At 46.7% G+C, this 25,584-nt stretch overlaps 1 long non-coding RNA gene across 3 annotated transcripts in view; it reads right to left on the bottom strand.

Annotated features, from left to right (window-relative positions):
* Window positions 1-23,162, bottom strand: part of LOC125499873 — a 38,961-nt gene extending 15,799 nt beyond the window's left edge. The window contains exons 1-4 of one of the 3 annotated variants that reach the window (XR_007276900.1): window positions 22,316-23,162; window positions 19,573-19,618; window positions 19,291-19,396; window positions 11,037-11,128 (exon numbers count right to left, since the gene is read on the bottom strand). This is a non-coding gene — a long non-coding RNA (uncharacterized LOC125499873). The other 2 variants (XR_007276899.1, XR_007276898.1) reach the window with 2 other exon arrangements.
* Window positions 23,163-25,584: the final 2,422 nt, after the last annotated feature.

Here is a 25,584-nt window from a genome sequence, read left to right as displayed (position 1 = left end):
ATATATATGCGGCTTCACGGAACTTGTGTAACTACAAGACGATGCGAAAATTACGTGGGCGAATAAACCGCGAGTACTCGTATAATTATTATTTAGGTATATATTCATCCGCGGTTGATTACCTCCAGGTGTATCGCGTATGCCGCGACGAATGTACACGCGGTGGCTTTGTTCTCGATTTCCCGGTATTTGCCGATCGACAGTTGCAACCGCGGGCCACGATTTCGCACGCTGCGTATCGGTATTTATATTCTTATATACCGAACTATAAAATACTACCGTATAGGTAACCGCGCCGTTAAATGACCCGACGCGACGAGGAGGTCCGGGCACGGACAGGATCCCTTGATATAGAGCTGGTATTAAAACGAGAACTGGACGTAAGGCGGCTAAAATACGAGCGATGCGGGAATATCATTAGCAAATTGCTTAATTTACGAACCAACCGCCGCCTGTCGCCATTTCGTCGTTTCTCTTACGAAGACTTCAGAGTCTTTAACGGCGGGGATAACATATTTTCCGAAAACTCGCGACACGTCAAGTTTTTATTGAATCGTATTCCTAATTATTCAAACCACCCCCTCCGACATTCGTATTTCACCGTGTAGTACGGCTCGCCTTTTTTTTCCTCCACATCGCACAAAAACTACGGTTTTAATAATAACAGTCAATTCCGGCTTCCAGTTAGCCCAGCCGTTGGTCGATCCGACGTAAAATTTATACAACGCGCGTAATAATTGATACGTTTGACCCTAAAATCGTGGCAGTCACAATTTGGGTTCAGATAAGACGTAATCCGTTAAGCCCGGGCGTTGTAACAGCAGCGCGCCCTTAGTCAATGTCCAAAGAATTATTTTTTTGTCCTACTGTTTTTTTTTCTTTCGACCGATATAACGTACGTCCAGTCGGAGGATCGCTATACCGCGCACGAATGCGTACACCTATACAGACTGGCTATATTATAGGTACACCGAGAAAAAGAGATTCAGAGAGAGGGAGAGGGAGAGAGGGAGAGAGAGAAAAAGATGGGAATTGGTAGGGGGGCGTGTGACACTCTCGTCCATAATCCTAAGATTTAAACGAACCCTCATCCCGCCTCCGTTAAACAAAAACAAGGGACGTAGAGGGACGCAGCGATAGAGGTACGACGATAGGGAGCGAGTTGGGAAATATTATTAATACAAAGGTACGATGATACAAATCCCGATCTGAAATATGACGGGAAATAAGCCGGCTAAAGTGAAACGAGGAATGGCCGCGGAGGTGGTTATTTGGTTCGTTGGTTCGTTGCTTCGTTTTGCTCCGAACCTTTAATATTCCCATTACTTTACCAATAACGTAGCAACCATCGCTCCGGGGTTTTTAGTCAGGGATTTGTCCCTCGTATTAATCGATCTCCCGAAACCGCTTTATACCGCGGGAATCGCTTCGCGTTCGCCGCGTGTAAAATTCACTCGAAAACTTACTCGAACAACCTCGTCGAGACAAAAGAGCAACCGGCGAATATCGAAGGTCGAGTCGCTTCGCATCGCGGTATCGGAAATTCACGATTCCGGGACGTCGCGAGGGTCGTCGATATCGAGGATTCGGTGCACTCAAAACCGAAAGATATGAAACGGAGTAGCTAGGTACGTACGACGTACCTATCCGATGTCGAGTTACCATAGAGATGCGATTGAATGGCTTTGGCGTAGCGTAGTGGAGCGGGGGGAGCCTTACTCCGCGGTATTCCGAGTCGCCCCCGCGCACCCCGAGGCACTCCAACTGTATTCGTCCCTTCCCGCGTTTGATTCGGAGAGCATTTGATATCTGAAAACCCCAATATTTTTAAAAGCTCCGCTGGGTGGGGGTGACTGAGTCGTCGCGAGCCTTCGAGCTCAAAGCGAGACTCGACGTCGCGGGGCCATTAAAATACGAATAATAATTATAAGAGCGCCGGCAGAATGATCAGTCGGCTTGAGACGAGATGATCATCCATGCTTTGTTGGTTGTACATTTTCAACGTACACCAGCCACCCCGTGTAACGTCTTTTTTTTTTTTTGTCCTCCCGCCGCCGCTCCGTGCGGATACCCTCCGTTAAATATCTCCGTCCTCCCCGCGCTCCGCTTGGCGCCCGACACGATTCCGCCGGCGAAATCCATATCCTGCGTTTCTTACCTAGTTTTTAGCGAGTCGCGACCACCGCCGGGGATTTTCCCGGCCGCCCCATCCGTACGCGTGGAGACTTAATTTCCGACGACACGCGACGTTCGAACAGTTTGAAGTTCGAGATATTCGAGTTGTGCGGAGCGGATAACTCGGGTAGTAATAATTTATTAATTGTAGAGGATAGATTGGTGACGAAGGGCAGAGGCAGAAAACGAACAAAGAATAAAACCGAGACATCAATCAATCTACAACCCTTCGACTGATTAACTCGAATAAACGCCGAAGACATTCGTTGCTCGCCCGTTAATATGAATTAATAGATAAATATACAATTAGAAGTAATCTATATTAATTAAGGGAGGGTCTTGCCTTCGCGGCCCGACTTGCCTCCTTTGTGGTTGCATTGAATATCCGGCTATTTATTCATTAACCCGCACCTTCGACCTCACGCTTGCCACGAAACTATACCGAACAATAACGAAATAGGAAATACCGCTAATGCTTCCCCGTTCCGATTCTCGCTGATTTTCCTTCGAGTCCTTCTCACCCCCATAGCCGGGCGGAAAACGAATTTCACACAATCCGACCGTGGAAATCCGTGTGAATCGATCAACGATCGCCTCTCCTCAAATCTCGATTTTCGCGACGTCGCGTCAAACCGTACAAATCACGTCTAACTTCGTCTCTGCCACGGCGAAACTGTGCGGACTGGAAATTATCGGCTAAACTTTGTCGGCGTTACGGGGCCAATTTCACCGAAACTTGGTTAAACAAATTGGTAAGATCAGGTAATATAAAAAAGGGATGACACAGCGGTTGTCTGGCCTAGGAGTTAATCCTGAAGGTAGGATGCAGTACGTATAGGGAGGTACACCGCTCTACCCAGCTTGCGGACTTTTCTCCCTCTCTCTCTCGCGCTCGCGCTCGCTTACTCTCCGTCCATCTTTCCGTTGCCGGGAGCCTCCGAGGGAGGTCAAAAGCGAGCCACGGGTCAGCTAAGGATCGTCCTTGATTGATCGAGGGATAAAGTCCCATCGACCACCACCGCGCGGGAGCTTCGCAGCTACGACGTTCCTCCGTTAATAAAAATACACAAGATCCGTCGTAGCGACGCGACTACGACCGCGGCTATGACAACAACCGCCGCAATCGCGACGTCGTCGATAAACGATCGCGCTGGAATCTCTCGGCATTCGATATCCAATAACCACGAAAGTTACTCGGAAGGGGAATCCCATCGGAATGAATGAAGAAGAGGGCGAATACAGGAGGCGAAAAGAGAGACGTAAAAAGGGAGGGTTGAGCCGCGAGAGCGTTCGGGCGTATCTGATTCCCCGGGAGAAGGGGTTGGAGGATTTCGGTGAAATGTGTATATCGGGGAGAGAGGAACCGTTCCCGGCGGAAGGAAAGGATCGACGATTTTGTCCGCGGGGGTAACCAGTAGGGGAGGGGGGGTGGGGGGGTGTCGGGTGTTGGCGGACATTTGTCAGGCTGTCTTGACCGAACGGCTGACAGGCTCTGATATGCGGGTGCGCTCGGCCAGCAGCGAAGTCAATGTGACGTTTTGACAAGGGTGGTCTTAGATATTGTTATTTCAAACTGTGTCTATATGTGTATATACGAGTGTCAACCGCTAAATGATTCATGGCCGAGGCCGGAAATTTCCGAACCAGGGTACATTGTCCGAGCCAAAGAGAACCACCGTATTATACTCGCGAGTACCGGACCATCCGAATCCGAACAAATCGCGTCGCGACGCCCCCGCTGCAACGTTTATAATATTTATCGGAACGATGCGGGAAATGTATATACAGATGGATAGATAGATAGATAGATATACCTCTGCGAGTTGCGACGCCTTTACTTGCCGACTGGGACACGGGGCGGATCATATTATAATGGGAGACATATGGTGCAGACTTCCTGCGATACTGATAATTATTACATTCGAGATTCCCTTGATTATTATACGATATATTTTAGGAAATCTGCGTCATCGGTGCCGAAGACCGACGTCAACGCTACCTCTAATGACGGTATATTTAACGTAATTACCACCGAAATAGTTGAACGCGTTCTAAGAGTCCGGTTGGTTTCTTTGGTCCGGGGCGTGATATGCTGTAACAAAACGCAAGTACGCTCAGCCGTAACTTCGGCGAGGATAGGGAGTTCGGTTCCGCGTAGGTGTCGTCCTCCGAAACCCTCGGATTGAACCAACACCTTCGCCTGTGTGTGTACACGTGAAAAGAGTACACGCGTACGTAGAGACAGCTATGGATACGATTAAGAAGCGAGTACGCGGTGCGGTGCGATTGCTCGTTAGCGTAGCCACGGCCCCGTGTCTGTCACGAAATCGCTGATTATCATCGTTCAAGGAAACCACGAACACTTGGACAATCCCGCGTTCACGCGACGTTCGGAGGTGTGGAGCCAGAGCCGTGCACGGGCGCACGGTTTTACCGCAGCCTACTCGGTGGTCTAGGATTGGAACAAAAAACAGCCAAAAAAAAAACAAAAACAAGAACAAATAACTGGATAAAAAATAAACATTGAAGTTGCGCGCCGTTTCGGTGCGTGCGATGCACGTAGCCGTCGAGCCCCGGTATTCACGGAGCGATTATTTGCCGCGACGCGGTCGGCGCGGCAGAAGCAACAGAAGCAACGGCAACGGCAACGGCCAGCGAAGGCGCGAGCCCGTGAATATTATAGTGGACATCATCAACAATCACGGCCCCGACGACTAAAGACGATTATTATTTCAAGGTTCGGTTGTTCTCGAATAATAATATCAAGCGCGATACTCGCGCAGCGCTGAAGAGTGGATGAAAAATAGTTACCGACGTTAATTTAGATCTTGTATCTATGAGGTATAAAGTGGAACCACTTGTTCCCGTATCGGAAGTCGTCGTGTACGACGTGAATTCCCGGCGATCTTGTTGACGAATATACATATGTATACGGCTGGGAGATTTACGTACACCGCGCGCACCCGGTAATAAATGGGATTTATAAATATTACGACTGTTCTGAGAACAACCGGCGGCGTGGCTTCGCCCCCCCCCCCCCGAAGGGTAGTGTGGGAATGAGATGGATCTCCGGTTGGTAATTTTCAACGAATGACCTGTCTTTGCTCGCCGTTTGACAACCCGTTTCGCCCGCTAATACGTAGGATTATCGAACGCTTCCCATGCTCCACATCGTTCATTATAAAATGACCGTAATTACAATCACCATGTGGGCAGCGCCGGAGTTACATAGTACCGATTGTGCGGTACCGCTCAACTCGGTAAGATTTCTTTCGCTTTTCAACCAGCTTCTAGTAGATTCAATAGGAAAGCGGATGCGTAAAGAGACGGAATTGCAGAGTTGCGTGCCTCCACCTCTCTACCCCAGATCTCTTTCTCTCTATTGCGGTATTGTACGTTCGCTTTGCGCACACATACCTGTGCGCGTATACGAATATCATAAAACTGACTATACCGTTCACGTGCAGGAATAATTCTTGCGACGCAAAGGTTGACTCGGGTTAGGCCAGGTCGGGTAACCCGGTGGTAACGTTAACGGCAAAAACTTCTGGAGAAACCGTAACATACGTTATAATTTATCTCGGCGTATGTATACATAGATGTATACGTGGTCCTCCGTACATCCGCTATTGTACGCTGTTCCCCCCGTCCTCTCACCCCTCCCTCCCTCCCGCGACGACGTTTATTTTTAACCTCGTAGAGCATTGTCGCAGATCGGAGAAGAACGAGAGCGAGAATTACCGGAGAAACAAAGTTGATCCGACTCCAAAGTGTCACGTGCGATCCGGAAGTGCCGTGTTTCGTACTAACGGTTCGATTATCAAAAAAAAAGAAAGTCGATCGAAACCCTTTTTCAATTGAAATTTCGATGATTATTTTCCAGCTGGATCGGTGGTCTCGTAACGAATGGAAAAAGGGTTGGTCAGACGGATCCCGGAGGCATCAAACTACACCTGCAGACGCGGGGACTTGGAGTTGCGATCGGCGGAGTCCTTCGCGCTCGACGATATTGCAGACATTTGTCGTCAACGCGTCGAGAGGTACCGTGCGGATACCGACGTACAGATATATATATGTGATTTCCTTCACATTCATCCCGCATTTTTCTTCAAGTTTCCCACACAACTCACGATTTATGGTCGCGGATCACAGCGCAGGCCGCGTGCGGTTACCGCAAGCTAATATACGTACGTGGACTACGTATATTAGTATAACATTATTGTGTATAATGTACATACCTATCTATATGTCTGTCGGTACATTCGCATATTATATGTTATTTATAATGGCTATCCATGTGGGAGTAACATAAAACGTAGAGTAACGCACGGTGGGAATATCATCTGCACGAGCACGCGAAAAAAATACCATCGGCGTACACCCAAGCGACGCGCTGTGGTGCAGCTCGCTTTCGTACGTGATTCTACGTGTATTAATTCTTTTATGTGTCGTAACGATAGGTGGTCCGTTGGTTGGAATATATACGGTCGTCACGGTTCAAACGTCATCGAATAACAACATGTGTATGTATACACATATGTACGCGGAATGTACCGCGTACGTACATGTAACGTACGCGTCCGTTCGCACAGGACGTTCCTCACCGGAATGTATACGTACGTAGTTTGCCGTTGTTTTGTCAATTTTTACTCCATTCTTTTTTTCGAGCGTTTTTTTTTCAATTATCATTTTATACACAAGGCTAACGCTCCCAGATACATTTACGGTACGTGCGATCGATTCGATAGCGAAACGCATTCGGATGAGAATTTTGTTCAACTTAAAAATTTCGCATCGTTCGATTTTTCATCGCTCATTTCCCGCATGGTGAGTTTTGACGGTGAATCGAGCGTTGGAAATTGTATCCCGTCGATTCGACACCTCCGTACGGCTGCGGGACTCCGTATTCGGCGGAGTTTAAGGACGAACGGACTCACGCACGCTTGTCATCAAAGCGGTGGCGTGAGGCTCGTCTCGTCCTGGTAAATCCGGAGGTTCCCCTTTTCCCCTCTCTCCACCCCACCTGCATACCGGTCCGATATTAAATGACAAAGGGAAAGGCAAAGGCATACCTTCGGAGTAAAGGGGTAAGCAAAATTCTCCGGTGCTCGCCTTTACCGCCTTCACCGTCGGCAAGCCCCAAGCATCTACCTCAAGCCACCCTTATTGGTATTTCGCGGCCAAGATGTTTTAAATACAATACCACCCCCCGGCCACCCTATCTCGCTGCGACTGAAAACCCCTCAATAAAGGGTGAAAAACTTTAAAGATTCCGTCCTTTGATGTCGGCCGCTGAACCCATTCCTTACGTCTTAAAAATAATAACAATTACATGCGAGCTACGGGGCGCTCCGTTCGGTTCTGCTTTGTTGCAAATACTTGGCTTTGAAAAATATTAAATGAAATTTTTTTTTTTTTTCCCCTGTCGTTTCCCGCTAACTTGAGGATGGGGAAGGGGGGGGGGATGCTATTTATTCAATGGAATGGAATGAAATGGGATTGGGGAAACAACTTCTCCAACAAATATCGACTTTTGATTATTTGATGAGACCGGCGAAGCGACCAAACGTAAGAATCCCGGATGCCTCGTTGTTCACCTTTGCTCTCTCAATATGCTAATTTCACGATCCGCATCCCATTTGAATTCACCCTCCGATTCACTCAGATCTCCAAGAACCAATTTTCGTTATATTTTTTATTAATTTTCGTCGATCGCATTATTGTTTACAAAACTCGATTCCCACACGTGTCAGAGGTACGTACATCCAAAGTCGTGAGCGACGAGAATATTACCGAGGAATTATTATGTCATCATCGATCGATGCCATACGAATGTCGAGCTCTTCGTCTGCTGAAATAAGCTCTACTTCTTTGTTGCTTTACCTCCGACGTGGTACTTCGAAAAGAAGTTAATTAGTCAGAGGCAAAGTGTACGACCGCGATGGCCGGTTCTTTTTTTTTCCTGCTCCTTTCATTCTTTATTTCCATCTTTTTTTCCCCTCGGAACGTTGCAGAACCCGCATGCATACATTTCGGAATACAGGCGGACGTACGTGTCCGAAATTAGGGTGACAAATAAACGTTAAGTAATCCCGTGGGGTACCGCGAGTCCGAAAAACAGCTCCGAGAATCGAGCGTAGAAAAGAATTTTAAGGGACGCCTTGCGACCCACCTTGCCGTTACACGGAGAACAGGGAGCGAACAGGGAAGGAAGGAAGAGCGAGAGGAAGCCCACAATAAATTTTCATTCCAGCAAACAAAATCTCCTGCGGCTGAACAATGGCCCAGACCGACCGCCCACGATACGCTCGAAATTCACGCCTTTTCAACCACTCCTATTTATTCAGAATTATTATATTATTTTTTGTTTTTGTTTTTTTTTCTTTTTGATTTTACTGCACCGGAGGTGTGAGAGGGTATCGTTTCCTTAGTTTGCACGGGAATCCGGGGTCGATCCCATCCGTCGCCGCTCGCCGCGGACGAAAACCCCGACTGACTTATCGCACCTACGAAACAATGGATTTACTGTACCTCTAATCGTCCCACCTCCGAGAACCGCCGCTGCCAGGTGTTTTTCCCGAAATATTGATAAGCCCCACGATTTTTTTTTTCCTTCTTTTTTTTTTTATTTTTCATGTAACACCTCCTTCAGGGAAACTTAAATAATTTCCTTCCCTTGTACAAGTTTTTTGTGAGATATTTACTCAGCTTGAGGTTTGATACAATGGCTATAGATTCCCACCAGCGGTATTATTTTTTTTTCTCTCTTTTCCGAGCCGTGGTACAGAATCATTGCATATTTCTTTAATCCGTGACATCGGTTATAAAAGAAAGATAGTCGCGGACGCTCGACAATTTCGTTCTTGGTAACGTGGCAAAATTCCAAGTCGAAAAGTCCAACTGCACTCCGCGACTGTGTTCAGTTATTGGCAAACACACGCGGGATTCGTTGTGAGACGAAAGAACAAAAAAATAATGGCTCTCATTTTCGATTTGACAATTTTGTGGGACGATCGCGGAATGTAGTCGGACCACCCGCGGTTCGAAAAAATTTCCTACAAGGACCTCGTCTGGGTAAAAACTATTTGACTTGTGAAAAATTGGAAAATATTGAAAAGCAATAAAATCCGATAACGATCAGGTGTTTCCTCCAACCGTTTTGATACACTCGTAAATATGTATATCCCCGGTGAAAAAAAAAAAGAACCGATTCTTCGTTGAATCAACTTCGCTTTTTATTCGTTGCATGTGGGCGTTCGTTGGCGCGCGTCATCCCCCAACGAAAAAAAAAATAAAACGGAACGAACTAGTGTGTACGGATCTACCCCACGCGTCGTGTGTTCATGCGTTAGTGTTTGAAAAGTGGTGGAGGGTGTCTCTGGAGTATATAGGTGTACCTATAGAGATAGGCTCGACCATGGGGCGTTCAACAAGTGTATCCGCAGTGGTTGCAGCGGCGAGGGACTCGGATGGTAAAATTGTGAAAATAAAGAAGAGCTTATTGATAAAATTGGGAAGCAATAGGGTGGAAAGGACGGACGCTCCGCTTCGGGGAGGGGTAACAATAAACGATCGAGTCGTACTTGAAACGCGATTGCACCCGGCCGAAGCGGACGGACGAGGGCTTTTATTTCATTACAGAGCAGATACGCGTTTACAGCTGCCCGGTGCTCCACCGTCGTTTCAATTGATTCCTGCGGTATGTGAGCCTGGTTTGCAGTTTAAGCCAAGGTGAGCCGGCGATAATAGATGCGTTCGTACAGTTGCTCAAGTGGTTAATGGTCCCGCTGACGGCCGGAAGGATTACGGATATTAAGTTTTTTCTGATATGCACACCGACTATGTATGTGAACGTAGCACCCGCGTTTACTGTCCCACAGTTTAATTGCCGCCGCTCGAACGCTTTTTCACCGATGGAATAACTCGGCGGTTTTTCATAGATAAAATTAAACCGCACCGGTTTTCTGATACGTGTGGGAATTTAGCGTCGAAACGATTCAGGCCCGACAACTCACAATTATCACCGTCGATTCGACGATATAATTTTATCGTTCGACGGGCGAACGTCGCCACTCACGTCAACGGTGGAAGTTGATCGTTGGGACAATTATTCGTGAGATCGTTTGAATTCTTTACCTTTTTTTTTTGTTTCTTTTTTTTCTTTTTTTTTTCACTTTTATCCATTTCGAGTTATACACACGTTAGGTGCGTGTTCTTTATACGCGGATTAAAGCCCTCCGCGGGCGCAGCCCACATGATCCTGTGGCAATAAAAATTATCCCCAATCACGGTAGGAGAACCCTTGGGTCCGTCAAAGCGCCCGTATACGGCTAAGGGGGGGGGGTGTGGGGCATGAAAGCCGTTCGGATAATGTATAGGTGAAGAGGAGAGTCACCGGCGAGAATTGAACGCGTTTAAGTGGGTATTGGGTGTGCGTTTGGCAGCCGCAAGAGTGGCCGCCACGACATTGTCGACGGGGTAATAGAAACGACGAGCAGCAGCGGTTATACCACGGTAAAGTTGTACGTATATATACCGTGAGCCGGGCGTCACCCTCTTGGCAATAATCGTGATCGGGTCTCTCCTTTAATTCCACCGAGAACCCTTTTAGTTAAATAGCCTCCTTTCCGTTTCTCTCTTTTTCGAGGGACGAAACACCGCGATTGTCAACCCCGCGTTATTGGCTTCGTTTTAAAAGGGTGGTTTTGCAGACCTTATCCCAAAGTTATTACCAAATCTACCGATCTACTCGACGGACTCGAGTCGAACGTCGCTCCACCGCTCCACCGCTCCACCGCTCCACCGCTCCGCCTCACCAGAAACTCTGACACTTGCCGTCATCTTCCGGCAGAGATAATTACCTTTTCTTCTCCTCCGTTCCCATCCCCCTCCCAACCGACTCTCTTTTTTTCCAAGGCACTTGTCACGACCGTACGATCGAAGTTGGTTGTTTCTGGAACAAAAAATGAAAAACAGAGATTTCGTCTCCGAATCATCATCACCCTCCCCTGTCGAGCATGTGCCAGCAGCCAGGCTACTGTGAACAACGTACGTAATGTGATTCCTGATTTATCGCAAAGGAAGTCTCGTGCCCGGTTTTTATTTTTTTCATCCCTCAGCCGATCCCGGAGCTGAAACAATGCACGTACGATGACGTCGCTCACAGCCAGAGGTCGGGGGGATATGCTAGATAATACGGGTTGTTCGAACGAGAGTTTTATACAAAGAGGAGTGCCGATTTCTATTTAGACGAGATAAGTGTGGACCAAAAAGGAGAGGACAGAATGGGAAATAACGAGTATTTCTTTGAGAAAGGCGCAACGAGAGGAATGGCATGGATACAATTTGTTTTTATAGTTCGAGCGTAATTGGCACAGGTAAATGGATGCCTTATTCCACGTAAGCCACTCCCCGGGATACTTCGGACGTATAATAGACTGCATTCAATTAGATCGTACCGAAGTACAACGATCATTGTTCTTATTCTCCCTGCGTCAACGCAGCGTCGCAACCTACCCTCCGCTGCGATCAATTTGACAAAACGGGACCCACGTTCTCGAATTTACAGCTTTGTCGGATTCAAAGAAAAATTACATTCGTAGATTTTATTTTTTTTTGTTCTGTTTTTGTTTTTTTTGTTTTTTTTTTTTTTCACGAGGAAGAAGAGAAAGTCAAAGAATTTCCAAGCGATCTGTAACGCGGGGAACTCGCGGAAGGAAACTGCAGATAGCAGATTGGAAAAGGCTTTCCTTTGGCGTGGTACTTGCCTTTGGAGTGGGGCTAATGCGGGCAGATCTGCCCGCCGTGCGGAGGATGTTGCAGGGTGGAGAAATAGGGGTGGAGTAGCACTGAGTGGGTTCGAGTTCGGAAGATAGGGGGAAATAAATACGAGCAGCCAGAAGCGACGAGAGAAACACAAACAGTAATTACGAATATCTTGGCGTTGGATCGAAAAGACATCGCAAATCTTTAACTGGTTTTCCCCTCGCCCACCTTACTTAGCCACCCTCCGCGAGCTCGCCGTTTCCTCCGTTGGCTCGAAAGAACCCCTGTCCTTCCTCCCCCCCCCCCCCCCCCGCCCCGGTTATCCTCCTCTTCCCTCCCTTATTCTCCCTTCTTCGTAGCTCCGTCGTTGTCTGTTTCAACCCTTTGGTGGTACTTTTGAATTAACCCTCTCTTTTCTGCACCTCATTTCGTGTCGAAAACTTATTAGTAATTACGTGGATATCTGCGCAGTGGATCGAAAGAGGAGAATCTTGGTCGTTCCAACCTCCTCTCTCGGTCCTCACGATTCCATCCCGCGAATTTCCCATCTCAAACAGATTCCCGCGCGCGTCCCTCGCCCACTCGCTCGCGTTTCCTTTAATTCGCCGTCTCTCGCGCTTCGGTAACTTCTGGTAAATACCGGTGGAACAAGTTATACGATTTTCGACTCTGATAACATTCTCTATTGGCGCGAGAGGATTTTTATTACCCTCGTACCGCGCAACGCGGTTGCCGCGATTCGATGATATTCTAATTTTCTCGATGATATCCTCCTCCGCGGACGCTCGAACTCCGGGATTATCAAACGTCGAACGAGTGGCACGTTCAACGCGGATTAACGGCCGGCGTATACTCGTAATATCGACGTTAACCTTCCACTCGGTGAGCGATAATATTTATCGAGGTGATCGGAGGGTCGCCGATTACCGCGAGAACGCCCCACGGCTGCATGCGCGGGCACTCGACTAACAACGTGCAGTAACCACAATTGATGGCAATCGTGAAATTAGTCGGGAGAATCAATCAATATTTTACGACCGCTAATGATCAAGACCAACGTTCGAACCTGCGACATTTAACTACCTCTATACTGAACAGCCGCGCTAGGACGCGTAACGCCCATCGAGATTACATTCGTTGATTACAGGAATATCAACGAATGATTGTTATTCGTCGCTCGATTTCGCCACTTCGTTATTCGGATGAGGACGAAATTTTATCGCCACCTAGCACGGCGGATTTTCGGTTCCAGTTCTCGTTTCGAGCGCAAGAAAACCGCCAAAAGGAATTTTCGGATGACGTATCGGTCTGAGGAGAGTATAGGTATGTATACCGTCGCAGGTAACGGAAAACGTTGGAGCAATGCATTTCGGGGCGAACATTTAGCGAGGTCGCCGCTACTGGCGTAAGCCACCCCTTTCTTGTAATTTAGAGAAATAGATGCGGAGCGTTAGGCCAAAAGCAATAAAATAAATCAAGTCGTAAAGTCGGAAAGGAAAACGTTACGGTTTCGAGGATCGGCATCGCAAATTAGAGCTTCGTTTACCCGAAAACGCTCCTCGAAACCGACCATCTCACGAACACACGTATCCCCGCATCCGTAGGAATACCCAGAGATACACACCAACTAATAGCACGTAACACGAACGATGCAACTTTCCGTTCGAGTTGCCAATTATTCCGTTGATTCTCCAAACAACGAGTACGTACCGTTTAAAATCAATTCGTGCGCTACTCGTCGCCGTCGTATGCTGAAAACATCGAGAGGAATAAAAACGAAGAAGAACTGATAGAATTCCGTACGCCTCGGTACACGGGACATCGTATCCACACGCATACTTCCCCCGAGTCTTACATATATCACGAACTTAATATTTACAATAGTCTTACCATCTCGAAGTTTTCGGGGGGGTGTGGGGGGGGGGGCGTAGCTGGTTGTGGGGCGAGCATGATAATTGTAATGAACGCTCGGTGGCTCGGTATGCCCATCTGCGTCTCCCAACCACCCCCTCATTTACAGCTACCCTCGAACGAGGCGTTCGCGAGTCTTCTAAGTACCGAACTTCTGTTGGGATTGATTTAGGTGCTGAATGCTAAATGCAACGAAAGGGGGGATCCCACCGTGAAATTCAACGCATCGGACCGTAAGATGCAACTATTCAACGATAAATATGATAATTTCCAACAACGGATGTAGTTTCGACTGTTCGAGTTAACTGCGGTTCCTTACTCGGCGCGGTGTCGAGCGGTTTCCCGTTAATGAGTTTGAAGCCCCGGCTTGAAAAAGACTTGAGCGGAATAACGCGGCTACGACGAACGCCGAATCGGCGATAAGAAAATTAACAAAAGAAACTGATAATCCTTCGGCGTAACCGTTCAACGAAATATAAGATATTCCTCTAATTTCTGTTGAAGATTAAATTCGACTGCGGAAACTTTGCAAAACCTTCGGCGTCGTTGGATCTGAAGAGGGGTCGGGTTATTCTGCCCTTGCATCAGCCAGGTACTCAATTAGTATGTAAGCTCAAGTTTTTCACCGCCGCTTCCGTACAGTCTGCGCGTATGTACTTATCTTTATGTACACGTGTACACGGACATATTCAGCCACGTAATATACGACGCTACGTATACGTGTACGTACACATCATCGCCAACTGTAATTCAAGTATATGTCGCGTATCTGTCCCTTAATTTTATAAATTAATAAATTAAGCCCAAGTAGCCCATGTGGTGCGCTTGAACCGCGCGAGTAGTCTCTTTTGCAGTCGCGGGTCCGTACGGATGTCTACACACCCGTACACTCGTACGTACGAATTGTACGTACATATTATTAATAAAGAGTAGTAGCTGGTACTACATACGGTTTCGTTACCGTTGCCCGTGAACTGGTGCACGTGTACTCCCTCTCGCATATATTACATCTCGCGTCTACGTACGTTCCCTATACCGCGTATTTCCAACCTCCGTAATTTCGGTGTGTAAGTGCAGCACCGCGCGCTGAGACGCGTCATAAAATTGCGACTAGTCGTAGACGGGAAATGTTTAATTCATGCCCGGATTCACAAACGAGAAGCGAAAGGTGGTGCCCCCCCCCTACCCCCTACCCCCTACCCCCGACCACCCCCGACCGCCCCCTACCATCTACGCCTTTTATATTAAATAACGTTGTACCGACGCCTGCTACCAAAGCGTTGAAAATTCCGCACCACCGAACTAACGGAATTTTACACCGACGCGTATCGAGGGAATTATTTCTCCACCGATCGCCCTGCGGACGAAGATGGCCATCGTTCAATTCGAAGATACGAATTCAGGGTTTTACAATTTATCGACGAGCCAGTGTCGATGATAATTGGATGGGAAAAATCGGCGATTTTCGCCGAAAATGGAGACAGGTGAAAATGAGGAGGAGGAGGAGGAGGAATTGAGGTGGGACGGATCCTTAGGCGATCCCTGACAAGGCAGGATATTGCTCCCTGTAGGAATGCGCGATGGCCGAGTGTGTTCCCCACTTGTTACCGAGGGAGGGAAAAAGTTAAGAGAAAAAAAAAAAAAATAGGGAGACGGTGGCGGGCGAGACGACGACTCCTCGGAGTAATCCTCCTCCTCCTCCTCCTCCTCCTCCGAAGAGGAGCGACACTCCTCGACGCGGTGGCGAGTGCCACCAGGTGCCATGCGGCGCGGTGACTCTTGTAATCGTTCGGAAATTAACCTCGCCTGGGCGGTTTCTTTGCAAGGATTTACGACTCCCTGCCGTATAAGGGCAATACGAACCTCGAGTCGGACATATTTCAATCATTTCGAAACGCCCGGGTGAGTGTCGCGGCGGCGCGTCCCGTGTCATTAGTCGGTTCTCACAACCGGCTCGCACTACCTACTCGATGTCCGACAGATAAGATCAACCGAGAACTAAAAATGTTATAAAAATATAAATAAAAATAAAAATTAATATGTGTATTAAAATTTCCGCCGCCGCCGCTGCTGCTGCCGCTGTTCCCGCAGGTTAACGAGTGTGTATGCCCCTTCGCCCTCGTACCCTACGTTATACCCGCTACATTATATTCCTGATGCAACTTGTTCTTGCGCTCTGTTGTTTTTACACCTATAACTGCAGCGAGCCGGTATACAAGTCTCGTAGGTATACTCACGTCGAATTGCTGTCGACCGATAATGTATTGTGTACGTATATGTATACGTATAGAGTCATTACAGAAATATATAATTCTAAATTTTTTCGGCTTATAATACGACAACATTATTACTGATTTATGGATATGGTCACGTTATATATTTAAACAGCAGTCGACGTTATTACTGCCAGTCATCATTGCGTAGATTCACGGACGTCATTGGCTACGTAACGTACGGTAGCGTGATAAAACTATAATACATCCGGCAAAATAATTACAGCCATTTGGTAGTTTCCTTTTTGCGATATGTGATTGCAAAAAAAGAAAGAGAATTGATAAGTTCGATACTGATGAAAATATAAGTTGAAAAAAATATTTTGGCGCACAAGAGCTGGTGAGGAACGTCGTGATATTCGGTGTGCAGTTTGGTGAGGAAAACACGTTATATGGGCCAGCAACATCCGTCAATATTATAATTGGATGTCTCGCGTTGATCTCGGTATATTCGTATAATCTGAACTACAAGTTTGTTCAAAAGAGCGTAAGTCTTGCGCAAACATATTAAACGACCTTTGAATCAAATGCAATTTATTATAGAGATAAAAATCAGTAGCAGAACTAAATCCTCGGTTTTAGCTGCCCGGCTAAGAGTTTGCTGATAGATTTCATTAGCGTCTTCTCACCGCCTCCGTATCATGCGGGCGAACAGGAGCAAAAATGATTCGCTGCCCGCCACCGCGCGATCATTGTGATTAATTAATTTTACGCCGCCGAGACATTTAGTTTCCGTTCATTTGAGCTCGTTAATACCCTTCTCTCTGCTCTCCAGCCATTCGCAGCCCACTCGTTTACGGTATGCATGTAAATTTATTTGTTATTTTGACACGAGAAATGGCCTCGATGCTGTCGACCAGTTCAACCCGTTCATTGTGTTTTATGAATGCACCCACAATTGCTATTTCCTATCCCTTTGCCGTTCGAATAACCGTATAGCTGCACCGACGCGCACGATGATACACCCGTACCTCGCCGCGAAAATGCCAGCCGTCGTTATTTTTTTTTAAGGCTGTTGCAATTACACGTCTAATTCGTTGTGCGAATTTTCACAGAAAGTTCCATATTTTCCCCACTTTTTCAGACGGTACGTTCGCCGATAGTTCGATCTAGAGACGTCGTTGTACTCGCCGGTCGCTTCGGAAATTCTATTTTTTGAATAAATTGTACGGGAGGTAACTCAACAATAGCTTTGAACCGTACGTCGCGTACGTGTCCTTATATCGTCGTAGAAATATTCGAGTCAAAGTGAAGAACGATTCGGAGAATCGGATACGTGAATCTCTTCGTTATTCTGAATTTTCAGCCGCCGGATCCTCGTAAGGGTTTATCGCCGTCAAACGAACGAACGGTTGACGGCGTCACCGACGAAACGTGGAGAAATTCTTTGTACGCCGTACCCGTATTACAACCACTACACCGAGGTAATTTGATTGAAACTTTAGTGGAAATCTGTCAGTCACTTTTTCTTTTTCTGCGGGCGATTTTTAGTCGAATGTCAGCCTCAAAAATCGCAACCTTCTGCCGGCCTTTGCGTGTCATATTTACTTGCGGTATCGCGTACATCCGCCGCTTTTGTACAATCGAGTTTTTCAGGACGTCCGTTAATGTAGAAGCCCTCCATATTCATGCCTACGATTTGGCCGCATACCACTTGGATCTAGGCGAGAGAAAAAATTCATGATCGGTAGCTGTGCCGCTGATACGCGTTCCGGGCGTCTACTCTGAATCTTTCATTGATACCAGTTTTCAGAAAAATCGTACATCGCTCAACTCTGAACTTTTCAAATTCAAAAATAGCACATTACCTATGAATTATTGGCCGTCCCAACGTCAGAGAATATTTATTTCACGTATAACGACCTCAGGTCGAATCCGCCGACGTACGAGATTCCGCTTTTTAATTTGTATTTCGTTAATTTGGATCCATTTTTCACTTTTCATCATTTTTACAGCTAATTAATAGAGGGGAAAAAAAAGGTATGCGACCTTCTGTCGCCCGTTAAGTTGCCTCCCAATCGACGCTCGCGACGTCAAGGTATTAGAGAGACACACGCATTTTCTATCGAATATTAGTTTTTTTTTTTTTTTCTGCCATTCCATCAACTAATCAATCAATGTACACCCACACCGTTAAGCGAGAGAATAAAAAGACAGGAGGAACATCCAAAGGTAATTAGATATCGCTTGCAAATACGCGATTCTTGCCAAAAACCTGTTCCCTATCTGAAGAACGCCATATGGCATAAGTCTTCAAGGATTTACCGAACAGAAACTCGAGTGCTAATAACGGCAACTCGATATCTCAAATATACGAGGAAACATGCGCGCCAATCTTTTTTTCACTCTCTCTCTCTCTGCGAATGTTAGCGTGTAACAAACTTTGTCCGGATACCAATTGCACGACTGTAATCATCTGATAAAGCAGACCGGTGTGCGGGCAAAGAGATGTTTCTTTTTTCATCGTACTTTGCCGTCTATTTTTCATTTTATTATCATAATGGCATCGTGCGAGGATCCTGAAACGTGTATTTCAAATCCTTTATCCGAATTTCTTCACCGCGCCAAAGGAAAACATCGAAATTCGACGATTCCGGTGCACCGAGTGTGAGATTCGATAACCGAGTGAAAAAATAATAGCGCGCCCCTTTGTATATTTCTGTATGTAGAATATCGCGTCGTAAATCGGCCACTACCGTGCCGATGCGGCTTATAAAATATCGTACTACCCGTGCGGACGTAGGGCACGCGATGACGAGACGATAAATTATATTTTAATTTTTCTCAGTCACAGTTCCAGGTGCCTAATGAAACCAGGAGACTCGTAGCGTCGCGTTTAGATATAACACCTACCTACCTACCTACCTACCTACCTACCTACCTGCAGCGCCTTGGTCTCTTGGCTCGGTGTCGTGGGAAGCCATTCGCGGGTCACCAGAAGTTTGTCGACTCTTTCTTTCCGTGGCCCGTCCATCGGTACCCGGGTGTTACCTTAGAGTCGAGTCGAGTCGAGTCGAGTCGAGAGACGAGTATAGACCTTATACACCGAGCATACAGTGTGAGCTCATAAAAGTTTTCGTATGATAATTGTAAAGATTAGAGAACGGCTTGGTGAGCTAGTTAAAAGTAATGGTGTGTTGAATGCCTAGAGATCTGAATATCTTACCTTCCAAATTGTGCTCGGTTCTTTAGAAGAATGTTGAAATTCCGGGTGATGATTCGACGACTGCCTTGCACCGGTCTCCGCAGGAGCGCACACGCCTCTGTTCCTCCTGTCCGAGACGAAGAGGAGTCGAAATTGAAACTAACGCGAACGAATCATCTCAGTAGATAATCTCAGCCCCGACACTTTCGAACGTCTACCAAGTGGCTATCACGCTTTTTCCCTCTTTTATAGTTTTCCTTTTTTTCTCACTTCGTTTCGTTTTTGTTTTTTTTTTCTACTTACCGCACAGTCTACTCCAGTCGCACGGCGTACAGTCGTTTTAATTAGACTAAATAATGAGAAAAAAATCCGTAATTAGTCAAGTACCTAAGATAAGTTTTGTAGTGAACGCATCGTATAGTACCAGTCGTATATATACGTATTTATACGGTACGTAAGCAACTGCGTGTTATTTAATTATGTCGCATCGCCTGGTCAAGTGACGCGGGGTTTTTTTTTCTTTTTTTTGTTTTTTTTTTTCTTTAATTTCGTTTATTTTTCTTTAATTTCTTTGCCCCTTCGCAACATAACGATCTAATAATCTACAATATCGCTAACAATCGTTTACAACCGACGAGCGTTGTTTTTTTGTGTACCGGTGGTTTCCACGCTCATTGATGTCGCTCTTCGAGGGTATACCCGCCTATAATTGGCCAACGTGAAACAAAAAAAGCCTCGATGGTTAGTGGATTGGGGTTCACGGGGTTCGATATATAGGACCCTATAAACTAATAAATACCGGCCAATTCTCGGTAAAAGGCTGAGCAAAATAACAGTTTTCTTCGTCGGATCGTCCCACAGACCTCCGTCCCCGGTGCGCAGCCATCGAGCGGTGCGTCCAGAACCAAAAGCAACCCTACGATATCGAAGGTGAAAAAATTACCAAAGATCAATACCATAACACGCTGGTGAAATTATTAAGTCTTTGTGAAGGGCTGCGAAATTCGTGGGCCGCCTTTCGCGTAGGTATCCCCAAAGGGCTGCGATAAGTGTAACAAATTGCGTCCGTGACATCGGGTAAACAACCTCGCGCGACGGTTAAGCCTTGCCTCTCGCATCGGTAAACAACCTCGCGACGAAGCTCACTCGGCGTGCCTTTTCTCCGCGGTATATGTATACGGCAGTTCGGTTCAGCCGTTGTGAATTACCTACGTCGTTGTTGGTTCTTCTTTTTATTTCTATTTTATTATTATTATTATTATTCTTTTCTCAGTTTTTTTTTTTTCTCTTTTTTCATTTCATTTCATTTCTTTGCTTACTTTTTTCGTTAACAACGATATTATTACGCGCGGTACACGCGGTACACGCGGTTGTTCCGGTTGTTCTGCATTTTTCCAACCGTTTTGTAAGATTGTCGTTATCCGCACAAGAACAAATTCGCAAGGACTTCGTGCATTATGTGAACTGAAAGCTTACGGCGCATTTGATTTGATTTTTTTATTTTTACATTACGACGTACCGTCGTCGAGTGGTTAAGCCTTGCGAAGCATCGAGGCGGACGAAATTTGCACCGTTTTGCACGGCGTTTCATCGAAAGTACGTGTACACTACATCGGTACACGCACGCACACACACACACACACACACGTGACTTATACACACACACGTACGTACCTCGCTCGGGTATGACCGTACAAAGATGAACCCTGTAGACGTTTGAATATATTTCACGTCTTATGTAACGACGAAAAAAATAATAGCCGGCCCATAAGCCACAGGAGGCGAGAGGATACGAAATTAATAGTGATCTAGATTTCTAGATTGCAGAGAATGTTCGCAACTGCTGCCGCATATAAGTCGTGGGAGTTAAGTTGAAGCCGAGGGAAACTACATATGAAATTTAATATATCCGAGGAGGAGGGAAACTGAGGCTCTGATGCCAGTCTGGATGCCATTCCTGACCCCGCCGTTATACGCTCATCACATTATTGTTTGGCTTCAATTAAACTTCCATTTTATGTAATGCAGCTATCATTTAGGTATTGCGATTCTCATAGTTTGCGGTTACGGCATACCCGTATATATATATATAGATATAGGTATATATACCTATCGTATTACAACTTGCTTCCTCATTGGAAGAAAATATGTTACCCTTTCGCCGAGCCTTTGGTCTTTAGTTTATATTCGTGTATTTTGCCGACTAATTCAAGGTGCACGTAAGATCCGCACGTAAAGATTTTTCCATTTTAAACCGTCTCATGCGAACCTCCGTATCTGTGCAGACGTGAAGCAGCGCGGCGCGGTTCGTTCGCCGATTGAAATTTCTGGATCTAATTCAAGAGCGAGTTTTAATACGTGCGAGACCGTCGCGATCTGGATATCTCGTGCGCGACACGCCGAGACTGCAAAATATATAGATCGAGCCAGCGGAGGCGACATTGCCGAGTTGTATAGCTTTCTAAATAGGAAATGACACGGTTGTCGTCGCATTTCTCTAACTCACATTCATGTGTTTTTCACACAATTATCCCTATAATACAACTCGAGGTGTCCGTCCACCGCGGCGAAGAAAAATATTGTGGAATAGTTATGACAATTACTTTCACTATGGCGAATATAACGGCTCCGCGATAAAAAAAAAAATAAATAATGGATATGTAGAAGAAAAAATAGAAAAAAAGAAAAGTCCGCGGACAATGCGGTGACAATTATTAAGGACAACTATGGGAATTTTCGAGCGCATTGAACTACATAACTTATGAATGCCGGAGCCGTGTTCTCATACTGTAAATTCTCCTCTTCGTTTATTCGTGACTCCTCTTATTAGTAGTGTACTACAGATGGAATGAAAGTCCAAAAATTCATGGCTGCGGGCCTCGATAGATGATCCGATTAGAGGAAAGCTCAACGGCGATGACCATACCAGGGAATGACGGTGCACGAGGCGTGGTGCGCGATAATGAATATTAATTGTAATTACGGACGTTCACATCCATACGGATAGAGAAAGACACATATTTGCTTAATCAACTAACGGACTTACACAGAGAAAGAAGAGAGGCAAGATATCCTGGTAATTAAACACTCCAGATGTTCGGAATTACTTATGCGTTTGTTCGTCCGTTCGTCCGTTCGTTCGTTTGTCTCGCGTCTCGACCGCAGAAACTGCATCGCGGCATCGTGCGTCGAATGGCCGATCCGTTTCTCAAGCCAATTAAAATATGCCGCGAATCAACGTAATCAATAAAAATGCGGGGATCAGACGAGCATTTGAGATGGGTCATTTGGCCGGAGAGGATTTCGATCGTAAAGTTCTCCACGGTCCGCGGAATGCATCCGAGATCTCGACCCCGCTCGATTCGGAACACACGCGGCTCTCGATATGTATATCCCTACGCGAATCTAATCGACAGCTTCATAAAATGTATCGCGTATAATAATAATAATAATAATAAAAATCGGCTACGTCACCTCGCATTGCGAGAATTGGGCCCCGGCGATCAAAATACTCGGAATATCTTCTCTCCTCCGTTTTTACGAGGGAAAGAAACGAACAGAAAAACTACTCCGCGCGCAAGTCGCGGCCACGGCCGTCAATTTCGTTTTCGTTCGGCATTTCGCGGAAGAGCATTTATCGATCGTCAGTTTTCGCTACGTTCGTTCGTGTTTCGTTCATCTTCATCTCGTCCTGGGTTACCGCGAGTGCGAGGATATTGGGAATTTTTTTTCGCCGGTTTGCCGTAACCGAAGCAGTTCGCGCCCATCGCTACAACAACGTGGTCGCGTACCTGGTCCAGCGTTGGTCACTGGATCGGTTATCTAGGCGGTTTTACTACCAACGCCGATACTCACTTTACTGGCGGATCGATTTGGAGATACGCAAGCAATAAGCGTTTAATTGCACAGGATTCCTCATCGCTGCAGTCTCCCTCCCCCCTCCCACCGTTCTCCACCTCGCTCTCGAAAGCCTCCGGTCGTCCGCGGACTATAAAAGCCATCGGACCTATAAAATGCATCCTTGGCCGACGGTCGTTCCTACTATTGTACGAACCCACCCCCCTCGCTCTCCCCCCCATCTTTCAAACTCTCATCTCCATCCGCGGACGATCGGTAAATATTCACCGTCACGCGTCAGCCGCGTGTGTATATGATATTCCTTCTACAAAGTTGATCCTACCGAAGATGAAAAATTCTTCTTTTGGTCTATAGCTGAAAGACCGCGAATTATCAAGGTGTTCGATGGCATGCGATGGGCGATTTTTCACCCCGTACAGGATATCGAGGCTAGAGCGTATCTAGCGGTGATAATTCGTAATCCGGTCATCTGGTCATCTGGACCAAAGCACGGAGCTTGCAGTCAGCCAACCTTTAATGGATTCATTACACAAGATGGTTGACCAGCCACGAGCTATACCACCGACCAGTTACAGCGTCGTTCAGTTTAGTCACCAGAGCTCATTGCTACATTACTAATTTCCGTCCGCCACCGGCGAGAGAATCTACCACGTCTCCTCCCTGTCCAACAACGGAGTCGTCGTCGTCGTCGTCGTCGTCGTCGTCGTCGTGCGTGCGGACATTTGTCGGACACATAATGGGCCCACCTACAAACCAATCTATTAGGCGCCATCTCTATGACTGCTCACTTACATCGGTCGCACTTCCCTCCGTCCGTAACGTTACCCCGACCCGCTCCGTCGCCGCTCCCTGCCCGTCACCGGAAGCGATGATGCTCGACACCCACGCGGAGGCATCTCCGCATATCAAGCAGGCGACGCGCTCCTCGGAGAAGCTGGAGACTCCGAGGCGAGTTACGGAGTTTATTGTAATACGGCTACCTTCGTATATAACGACCACCCGTTTATTCCGTCTTTCGAGAAAATCTTCGCTCCTTCTCTCCACCCCGCTTCGCTCCGAGTCAATGGTCGACGTAACGCGCGTGCGATCATTTCTGCAACGTCATTTCCGATTAGTTGTGTTTTTTTTTTTTTCTTTTTTTTCTTCTACCGAGAGCTCGGAGAGGGGGAGAAAGAGACCGTTACGATTCAATCAATCCGAGGGCAACCGGGTGGTGTACGTGCGTTACGTAGCAATTAACGGGCCTCGGTTGAATAAGGGGAACCTTGAATTACGACGCATCGCGCGTCGATTAAAAAATGATACGCGAATACGATCGGACGCGACGATATACGCGTGTCGTTGAGACGTGGTGAAAAGTGAGCCGCGCGCACGGCTTGTATATTCCGTAATTTGAAACTCGAACAATTTTCACGGTCTTCGGGTATACAGCCCCGCGCGCGCGCGCGCCGCGAGGCGCCGGGATCTCTGGATCTCGAATAGTTACTTGGTACGAACGCGCGTGGATCGGAGACGTCGTACACGTGGGTATACGGTGTACATGTATTATAGTAAAACGTGTACGAGGGAGGGACGAGTGTGTAATAAGATATCCGCGGACACTCGAAGCCCTCAATTGGCTAATTTACCACCAGTTAGTAGCTATCCGACCGCTTAGGTCATCCCGTAGTAGCAGCCATTCGGCCTGAATAATTTATAACCGCCTGTTTACGAGAATTGAGAATAATGAATTTAACACGAGTGCATAGCCGGAGTGTGTGCGACGATCCCGGCGCGACATTGACGCGATGGATGATCACCCGCCGCTGACGGAGTAGGCGGAAAGGAATTGTGTTCAGCTTCGATGAATTATGCACAACGGTGACCGACGTCCCGACTCGCCGATACGCTACCGAACTGCTTTTTGATACTAATTTCGAAGACGTAAATTTTAGGAACAAAACTCAGTGGGATCGGTGTGTTCGGTACCAACCGATGTTTGAAATGAATTATGAATTTCAAAAAAAATCCACGCGACAATTCGAGTCGAGATAACTGAGAGTCGGTCTAACGGCTCAATTTTTTTAACACGTTCCTTTGGTTGGTTGAATTTCGAATGAACGGAGTCCCGAATGCCGCTGAATAGAAAGATCGTTGTACCTCGTTGAATGAAAAAGTTACGGTAAATCAAAGGTGACCATTTTTACAGCCATAAAATGATCGGGTATAAATCTCGTCGGTTCGCCTTACCGCGTTGCTCGTGATTCCTCCCTTTGTACGGTATGAGGTATCCGTTGTGTTACAAGCATCCGCTTGAAATCGAGTAAAACTGCGATAATGAAATCATAAAGCGAGAGAGATAGAGCAAGAAATTGCAGTGTAGCTAATCGACAATCATATAGCCGATGCACCCTTGATAGTAACGTAGCGTGTCTTACTTAAAATACAACGTGCAAACAATTAAAACTCGTTGAACGC

Source organism: Athalia rosae, chromosome 2 (assembly GCF_917208135.1).
Source record: "Athalia rosae chromosome 2, iyAthRosa1.1, whole genome shotgun sequence".
Classification (NCBI taxonomy): domain Eukaryota; kingdom Metazoa; phylum Arthropoda; class Insecta; order Hymenoptera; family Athaliidae; genus Athalia; species Athalia rosae.
The sequence above is the reverse complement of the archived record's forward strand: the minus strand, read 5'-3'. Positions and strand labels throughout refer to the sequence as shown.